This window comes from Tasmannia lanceolata, unplaced genomic scaffold (genome assembly GCF_043159265.1).
Source record: "Tasmannia lanceolata isolate RefF3 unplaced genomic scaffold, GAP_Taslan_0.1 ptg000009l, whole genome shotgun sequence".
NCBI lineage: Eukaryota > Viridiplantae > Streptophyta > Magnoliopsida > Canellales > Winteraceae > Tasmannia > Tasmannia lanceolata.
Window position 1 is genome coordinate 364960 of NW_027518686.1, and position 9861 is coordinate 374820.

The following is a 9861-nucleotide window of genomic DNA, read 5'->3' on the forward strand; positions in this document are numbered from 1 at the left end:
AATGCATATATAAACGGAACATCTGGAATTTGGAATCTATTCATCAAGAGAAGTGATACTACCCATGGAGACTTTGGGGATATCTCTAACGACCTGTTTTTTTTCATTCATCAATAGTACCACTGTATAATCAGAACTGTTATCACTCTCCTATTTGTAAGCAAATCTTGGGTAGTTTTGGTTCAAGTGACCAAACTCCTCATAACGATAAGTCGATAACATTGGGTGTCTTTCTTGCTAACTCTTGATCTCAACCTAACTAGCCCTATCAAAGGACATTCCTATGTGATTTATTATAATTCCAAGTAAATAGCCCCATCAAGCTTGACTGTAGTAATTTGAAGACTTGGGTTTTCATTATGGACACCCATGGCAGACTCACAACCAAGACCACTAATAAAATTACATAGATTGCTTGTGACTGCTTATGTATATGCTTTGATTTATGTCTAACATCTTTAGGAAACAACACATCTCACCAAGACCCTTAGGATGTTGCACCATGGATAATACTCTTCAAAGCTTCCAAAGCAATAAAATCATCACAGGACACACAAATTCAAATGTTTATTTTTTTGTTAAATTTTTGGTCAATATCAATGAATAAAATGTGAAAGGGGAGGAGGGGGTGGTCAATATTCCTGTCGGAGAATCACCACCATGATCTCAAAAGTTGCCTGACTACTTGAAACCAATTTCCTCCTTTCTATAAAATTGAAACAATGCAAAATCATACTAGGCAAACCCTTTCAAACAGAAGCTTTCATCAACGAAATGATCCGATTTGGCAGATCTATTTTCAGGAGTAAAATGAGGATTTCATCATACCTGGATTTAGAGATTTTTAATGCTCCTAAAAAACACATGAAAATCTCTTAAATCACCATCTTTTAGGTTTTGCTATTCTAACCATACAGTTGCTTACACCAGTCGTAACTCGTGCGGTCAGACGGAAAAACTCACAAACTTAAGGAGCTTTGGTCGTCAATATCCTTTTATGATACCAAACTGAAATAGTTGATCATTGGAATATGTGAGAGAGAGGGGAGATAGGAGAAAGAGACTTTTGGGGAGGAAGGGAAAACACAAACATATGAACCTCTCACGATTCCTAAAGGTATTAATTATAATAACAAGGAGATAAAAAGACTACAATGACCTTAAAAGACGTGGGCTATTACATCACTGTAATTCAATAGAATTAACCCATGATCTTGACTACCCTCATGATTGAGCTTCCTCCTTATCTCATTTGATAGGAGCAATGTTGTGACTTCTTCAAGATTCAATGTATGTTTCCCGAACATTAGTGTTATCACCATATTTCCTATGAATTAGTAATTTGTGCTTGTACAATTGACAATCCAAATACATTATATTAGCGATGCTCTTCGACATATAGATTATCTCAAACTTATCCCATAAATTCTGTGCTAATTGTTCTTTAATAACGTTGAAAATAATGTTATTGAGGCCATTGACTCGATGTGCTCCCCCAGCTGTCAGTCTTCTTCTCTGGTTTAGCATCTTTTTCCATCATCACCTTAGCCATGTCCTGTTGAATGGGTATGTCCTTCACCCTTTTCTTTCAAAGAGTGAAATTACAACAACCTTCCAATATCATACGACTAGTTTCTTTCTCCGGTCTCGTGCTTCTGTTGGGACGAGAGGTCTGGGAGAGGGGTGAAGGACATCTATTTCCTCAATGTGATCAGTCTTGCTTATCAACAACCTTCCAATATCATACGACTAGTTTCTTTCTCCGGTCTCGTGCTTCTGTTGGGACGAGAGGTCTGGGAGAGGGATGAAGGACATCTATTTCCTCACTGTGATCAGTCTTGCTTATCCTAGATGGATCCAACAACCTTCCAAAATCATACATAAAAGTTTACTTAGTGGTTATCGTGCTGTGAAATCTCTATGGAGAATGTCCTGAATAATCTTTCTAACTATGTCGTTTTGAGATTCGGTCAGATCAATAGCTCTGATAGCAATTGTAGAAATCTTAGGCCAAATCTGATCCGATAACGAGCAAAGAAATAAGAAAATGACAATAACACAAGAGCGCAAAAATAGCATGAGCATTTATGTGGTTTGGTGTAAAAGCCTACATCTATGGAGGAGTTGAGAAATTCAACTCAGAGGAAGAACGCTACGATTACAAGAGTTTCACCTCGATCAATCTATTACAAAATAGATCGACCCCGAAACCATTCCCTAAATCTCTTTCAAACCTTCACACTCTCCTCTCTCATTTTCCCATACAATAGACTTCTCACAACTCCACAGACACAAACCTTATTAACAGCCTTATAGAACTCTCAGATCTGTCTCTTTCTCTCTTAGACAGATCTCTCCTCTCTTAGACATACTAGGAAATGACAAGAGAGAAATCCCAATTGCCTACTTATCTCATATTCAAACAAGGAGATATATCTTTACAAAACAGGACAAAACCCAACCAAACACCTGTGCAAACTCAACCTTAATTTTTATATTACTCACAAGGTAAATATCTGTTGAAGTTCAGAATCATTTTTGAGTCCTCACTACAAGAGCAAAAAAGGAAAACAAACAAAAAGATCAGCAAAAACTTCTTTCCATGAATTTCAGAAACTCATTGAAATCTATCTGGCCATCTCGGTTCTCATCATAGGCTTTGATCATCCTTTCACATGCGTCAACACTCGATCCTTCCATGAAACCTAAATTGCATAGAACTCTCTGCAACTCTTTTGCATCAATGAAACCATCTTTATTCTCATCAAACACACAGAAAGCCTCCTTTACTTCCTCTAAGCTTGGTTCCTCATCCTTAAACAAGACAGAAAGATCATCCAAATCCAAAGACTCCTTAACTTTCTCGCTCCCCGAGTTACAAAAGATCCCCAGCTTACCCATCACCATCTCTACATCTTCTTTGCTCAGCTCTAGACCTCCCTTGCCATTGAAGCAAAGTTGATGACTTGAAATAGTATCAGTCCTCTCATCCATTTTTGATTTCTTGATCTTACTCTCACAGTATATATTAGATTTCGGAGCGAAAAATTTGACTTTCGATTGAAAAAAAGACAGGACTATTAAATAGAAGTTCTTGCATTTGATGACCCAATTGAGAATTTTGTGAAAGAAGAGAAACCCTTCAAAATCAGCTAATGAGAAAGTGGATGACTTGGTGTTTGATGATTTCGTCTCCATTATAATATAGTAGCTCTGAGAGAAGAAAGAAATGGGTTGATGGGTTTTTAATGAGATGCTGAAAATGGAATGTTTTTAGGATGAATGTGAGGGAGGGTATTTCTTTTATATATTGGGATTGCATCAAATAAAGCATTCAACTGGGAAGGTGCTTGTATATTGCAGTCTAATGCGGTGGAAATGGTCTTCTGAATAAAGAAAAACAGAAAGTCATTCTAGGAAGCTTCCTTTATATTCTGCTTTAGTGAAGTGAGTCTAACGGTTGGAATTTCCAATGAAATTACATGAGAGAAAAGAAAACGTTGGCCTGCCTTTTAGTTTTCTGTGGTTGTTACATTTGGGCTGTTGTGGGCACAACAAAACTTGACTCAGGTCGGGGTCTGGGTCTGAGGAACTTTCCTCAGATCCCCTATAATAGCAAAGAGTGTGGGAGTGTGGAAATATCAATTCCATGCTTACTTTTTATTTTCAGAAGTAATTGATATTTCCACACTCCTTGCTATTAGACTATTAGCAAGGGGTCTGAGGAAAGTTCCCCCGACCTGAGCCAAGTTTCATTCGTGTGGGGCTGTGGGCATATATTTTCAGAAATAGATGTTGGGTCCATTTTTTCCAAACCTTTTATTTCTTGTCCTCCAAGTAGATAGGTCTGTGCTTCAAAGATCTTCTCCATTGGATGGTCCTAGCCATTTAAAAATGTTCAAAAATAGACGGACAAAAATCTCCACAGATTGGACGGTTTGGATTGTCTGAACTGGAAGAGTTATGGTGTAAAACTTGATAGTTTGGGATTAGCTATCCAATTTGGCAGAAAGCAACTTCGCAGCTGACTTTTGCATGACACTGGCTCAACAAATTGTCTTGTTCATTTAATTCATCTTAGGTGGTTGTTCCATGGTGCAAAAGTCAGCAGCAAAATGGCTTTCCGCGAAATTGCCTAGCAAATCCCGAATAACACGTTCAAGGAAAATGCTTTCAAAATCGAACTGTTATGGAGATAAAACTGACGGGTGAAAAAATACTAAAATTCCCATCAAAAGGGTTAAATTTTGTTTTTTTTCATTTTATTGGAAGGGAAAAATAGCCTTGGCTACCAACAAGCTTCTTCTTGTCATCTTGCTACCAATTCTGTCTTGATTTTTTGTTGTATTAGTTATGCTTTTAAGGTTGTCTATCCAATTTGATTCATGGCCAGCTTTGTTTCTTTTGCTTTTGTTTAAGAGCAATGCACGAATCAGTCTATATTAGACCAATTCGTTTACCAAGTTTAGAGAAATTAAATGAGAAAACCTTCTCGGACTTGTTCTTAGCCACCAGGGACCAAGCATACGGAAAGAGAGGAAATGAAAAATAGAACGGGACTACTAAGGTTGGGAGACAACGGTCTTGTAGATATGATGCATGTTTACGCCTTGGATGGCTGACCTTTTAGGTTTGGTGGATTGAGACATGGCCTGAGTCTTACCTCGTTCCTAATTGGATTTAGCTATATGCGCAAGATGTGTAGACTCGTGTAGGGCTGCAAATGAACCGAGCTGGCTCGCGAACATGTTTGGGTTTGGCTCGTTAAAAGCTCGGCTCGGGCTCGTTCGTTTACTAAACGAGCCGAACCCGAGCCCAAAAATTAGGCTTGCCAAATAAACGAGCCGAACTTGAGCTCTGTATAGTTCGGCTTGGAAAAGCTCGCGAGCTCTTTAGGCTCGGTTCATAAACGAGCCGAGCCGAGCTTTAAAGCTTAGATTATGTTTGCTTTTTATATATAAAATAAAAGAATGTGGGTTGTTTATCACAAATGAAAGTTTGGCGGAGTGGTTAAGGTGTTGGATTTAGAGGCGAGGCTTGGGTTCAAATCCCATTGATGGTATGTTTTTATCATTCTTGAGATGAGCCGAGCTTAAGCTCGGTTCGTTCCACTTAACGAGCCAGGCCGAGCTTTTTCGAAAACTAAACGAGCTGAGCCGAACACCAGCCTTCATAAAAGCTAAACGAGCCGAGCCCGAACACCCCAAAGCTCGGCTCGGCTCGGCTCATTTGCAGCCCTACTTGAGTGCTCGAGTACAGTACAGACTCAGAGGGCTGGGAGGAGCAGCAGAGTGTGACTAAAGACCTAGCCTTGTCTATAGATGGCTCTATTTGCTATGCAAGAATTTTGGTCTTGCCGATTCATTCATGACATGGGGTTCTATGCCTTGCACTATTGGGTTGTGAGACATGGATGACCTATGCGGCATGGACATGCCTCTCACTTGGACAGATTTACTCTGGGCGTGCGAGTCACGTGTTCATTTTAAATGCTCCTAGACTAGAGGAGGTTCCCTCGTCACTCTGATCCTCTCAACTCATACTACAGGGAAATCTACTTTTCTGGACTGGGTCTTCCTTCTCGGAGAATGTGTGAGTTCATTAACATATACATAGAGAGACACAATGCGTGAGTAGTGTTGTCCTTCCAAGGCCTTGCACTATGGTAGGCTTGCTTTAGCATATGGCATGTTAGGACATCACATGACCTCATTGTTTTATATGATCAAATTTGGGAAAATGATATCAACACTCCAATGTTTTGATATCACGCTCTACTAGCTTGTCTTTTAGCATTTTAAAGGCTGTTAGTTCCCAAAAAGCTCTCACAAGCCCATTAGATAATAAAAGACAAGCAACGAGAGCGTGGATATCAAAATATTGAAGTGCTGATATCATTTCCCTTAATTTTTATAGGCTAATCAATATAGTTGTTGACTCTTTATGTGAAAAGAAGTCTTTTTGTAATTCAAACTTACAATGGGGTGTTTTTAGTAATTTTATGTATGGTTTTGGGCTTCCCTCCAAAAAGACTAAAGTCATGAGAAAACTTTAGTCCTAGATGGGAAGTGTGAGAGGATGAGAGTGGCCATATATATACTTTCACTCTCTTAACCTTGTAAATGAGCAAGAGGTTATGGAGATCCTACGCGCACGGATCGCCCACTTGGGTCCGGTGGGCTTTTGATCTTACCACACGCGCGCCGCCCGGCCCGGCGCGGCCGGCCGCGTTCGTGGACTTAAGGCTTTTCTTTTTTTATTATTTATTTTTCCTTTTAACGGTCAAGAATTTATTTATTTTGTTTTAATTCTTTTTTTTTACCGTTTGAGATTCCTTAATCGTGGTTTAGTGACCGTTTGGAAAATGTCTCTCACGCACTAAAAGAGTGAGACGTTTCATCATAACGGATCGATTACCTTTCTATATAAATCGGTTTTAGAGAAAACAGAAGATCATCCTTGACAGATTCTTCTTCTGCTCTTTCTCTTCTCTGGCTTTCTGCTCAAGGCTTTTGGCAAATATAAGCGAGTTTTTAGGCATCCGGGCTGCGTGAGTGCACACCCCTGGAGCGAGAGTTGTTGTATCCTGGAGGCATACGCCGAGACGCCCATCTGCACCGTTGATTCGTCATAGTGGGGGCGAGATTTGCCTTAAGGACATCGAAGATTCTTCGTGCCTCAACTCGATAAGTGATCTAACGATTTCTTTTTCCTTCACAGATTATTATTGCAGAAAATATTATTAGTAATCTCTGTCTTCAAGTTGTGAGATTAATTTCTTATAAGGTATTTTTTCGAATCCTAAATTACAGATTTGCACATCAATTTTTTCTAACAGTGTGATTAGTGTGCGACCCTAGATACTTCATCCAATAACAACAAACTTTAAATGATGTTATTGTAAGCTAAGCTTCATTTTATAGTTTAGCCCTTCATATAAAACAAGTCTTTACCCGTACTTGTATGATGGTGGAGAAATTAACCTTCATTGCCAATCAACATGTTTTTATTTTCTTTGTTCATTTCGCCTGACATGTCTAATGGTGGATTTGACCTCCATCTCCACTAATTGCGTAACCACCAAGAATTATATGGAGACCAAAAGTACGACCAGATGGAGAGCCCAACGATGAGAATGTTCCTTACGTGCAAAAAATATTACTTTTTTGCTGATTTTCCTAAACTTGAAGAGATGGATTAGGGCACTTGTGATCATGGTTCTAAATTTCGACTGAAACCGAAATCATACATACCCGAAAAGGTCGTTTATTTTAACTGAAATTTCAGTCGAAATTTCAACTAAAAATCTCGATTTTATTAATTATATATTATCTTCCGGAAATTTTGGCTGAAATGACTGAAATTTCAGCCGAAATTCTGTGCGAGATAAAATATTCTTTTATTCGATTTCATCCGTCCGAAATTTCGGTTTCGGTGAGGGCCAAAATGCATTCCGAAGAAGCCGAAATTTGAAATCATGCTTGTGATGTTGCAGCCTGAACCCATTTATCCTGTCACTTGTTTGTGCTTTTGGTCTCCCTAGCATTACTCTTCCTTGAATGACTCAGATTATAATCCTGAAAACAGGTCTTTTAGTCACAACCATATACGGAATAGTGAATTAGCTGATTTCGGCCTTAAAGTTATATCTTCCAACTGAATTCAATATTACAATTAACCACGCGATGTGCCAAATTGAGTAATGCAGCTTCAAAACTTCATATTTTTGTGCACTATAGAATCTTGAAGCATACTTTTCATCACATAATTAAAGTAACACCTCTTATTTAGCAGAAAGAGAAAATTACATAGAAACAGTAAGATCCTAGTGCCCAACATTTCCATTGCGATCCGGCCCTGAGTAATCCATCATCGTCACCTGAAAACCCAACAAAAGCAAGAGGAAAATTTTAAAATTTTAGCTAGAAAAAATTGCTGAAAGACGCAAAATACTGGTTAGAGAAATCGATTAAAAATGGGAAATTCACACCTCAAGTAGATTGAAAGGAGCTGCGTTCTCAAATATCATTAATTTTCTCCCTAGTGCTAATCAAACAAAGGGAAAAGAGTCTTAGGGACAATAAAGAAAGAAGAAAATTATGAACTATAAACATAAAGCAAAGAATGAAAAGAAGAACATATATTACCTTGAAGGAAGAAGAGAGAGAAAACAACTAGAACCAGAAGAAGCATTTGAATGTAAGATCGACCCATGTTCTCTTCGGTTTTTCTTTGAAATGGGTTGTTCTCAAGTTCTATAAATGGAAAAACCAAAGCAAATAGAATCAGAAGACCCAATATCTCTTCAATTTATACACTTACTTGATTTCAAAGTCGCCCTTCATTTCAACCAACCATTTATCAGACCTGGTCACGAGACTCCACGACTCACGACACAATATTGTAAGATTCATTAACCCAGATGTATTTACACTCCTTATTTTTTTTATAGTGACACCCCTCTTTTAAATGGGAGAAATTATACGATGGGTGGAAGCACCGGTAGCAGACCCGTATTTTTCCAAAAGTATGGTATGGCCCACTCCATAGGATGATCCAAACTGTCCATTTGTTGGGCCACAACGTAAATAGGTTGTGCCCCAAAAATCATTTCCATAGGATGATCCTAGCCCTCCGATATATTGAAGTTTCCATATTCTGGTGTGAATTGCCACTCCTCCTGCCTCCGATCTACAGATTGACTGAACATTATGTAAACTTCAATATATCGGAGGGCTAGGATCATCTTGTGGAAGCGATTTTTGTTGCACAACCTATTTAAGTTGCTGCCCAACAAATGGACGGTTTGGATCATAATATGGAGCAGGTCGTACCGTACATTTTTTAAAAATACGGGTTCATACGCCCACCATCATATAATTTCTCTATAAATGGATGGTTGAAATGAAAATAGGCCAACGGTTCAAATTCTACTCTAATATCATTTCGAAATGGACGGCTAAGATGATTATCTAGATTGGGTCCCACTTTAAAGAAAATTTGAATTTACATATAAAATATTACAATAACAAGTCTAAAGTAAAAGAAGAAAACCAGGGCAAAATCCCCCTACAAAAAGCAGTCTAAAGTGGAAGAAGAAATGCAGATCAAATGTTCTCGGTTTCAGCGCGTCTATCTAGAGAGGGAAGGTCTTGGTAGCATACCCTATTGACTTGTTCTATTTCCCCCTTTTGCCGTGTTATGGTTGATGGAGTCTTTGAATGGCACCAAATTGAGTTCTTGTTTGGTGTTGTAATTAAATCTTATTCGCAAATGGGACACAAAGACCTCAGTGGGAGACATAAACTACATCATTTCTAAGAAAATCATATGATTGACGAATAATCATATTTAACTTCAAAACCATTTGTCTATAAGATTACAAGTGAGCATCATGTGTGTATGGACTAACATGATTAATAGATAAAATATGAGCTTTTATGACCTAGTCTTTATGAGGACATACTGCAATTTTGCCGTGAACTTTGTAGGTTTTCACATTGTTAGGCAATTTCAACGAAAGCCATTTTCGCGGCTGCCTCTTTCTCACATGCAAAAAGCCAGCCGCGAAATGGCTTTACGCAAAATTGGCTAGCAAATCCCTTTTTATGATGATCTTTGAAGGACTATTGAAAATTGAGAAAAGTACCGAATGCGGGTAATGATTGCAAGCATATCGAACCATAATCTCTTTGGGTTTTCCTTGAAATGGGTTGTTCTCAAATTCTCTTAGGGCCCGTTTGGATGCTGAGAAGATTTTGATTTGGATTTCTCACATTTGCAGCCCATTTTGTGTTGTGATTTGGATCCTGATCAAATTCTTGAATTTCCAAATGAGCCACTGACAGTGAAAAAAATCAG

General features: G+C 38.5%; 1 long non-coding RNA gene and 1 pseudogene across 1 annotated transcript; both read right to left on the reverse strand.

Annotated features, from left to right (window-relative positions):
* Positions 1-2476: 2476 nt before the first annotated feature.
* Positions 2477-3372, reverse strand: LOC143885777 (putative calcium-binding protein CML45 pseudogene; annotated as a pseudogene).
* A 4249-nt stretch (positions 3373-7621) lies between these two features.
* Positions 7622-8371, reverse strand: LOC143885778 (uncharacterized). Its single transcript, XR_013253581.1, has 3 exons — positions 8148-8371; positions 7991-8046; positions 7622-7879 (listed from the first exon to the last, which is right to left on the reverse strand). It is a non-coding gene; the product is annotated as an uncharacterized LOC143885778 (long non-coding RNA).
* Positions 8372-9861: the final 1490 nt, after the last annotated feature.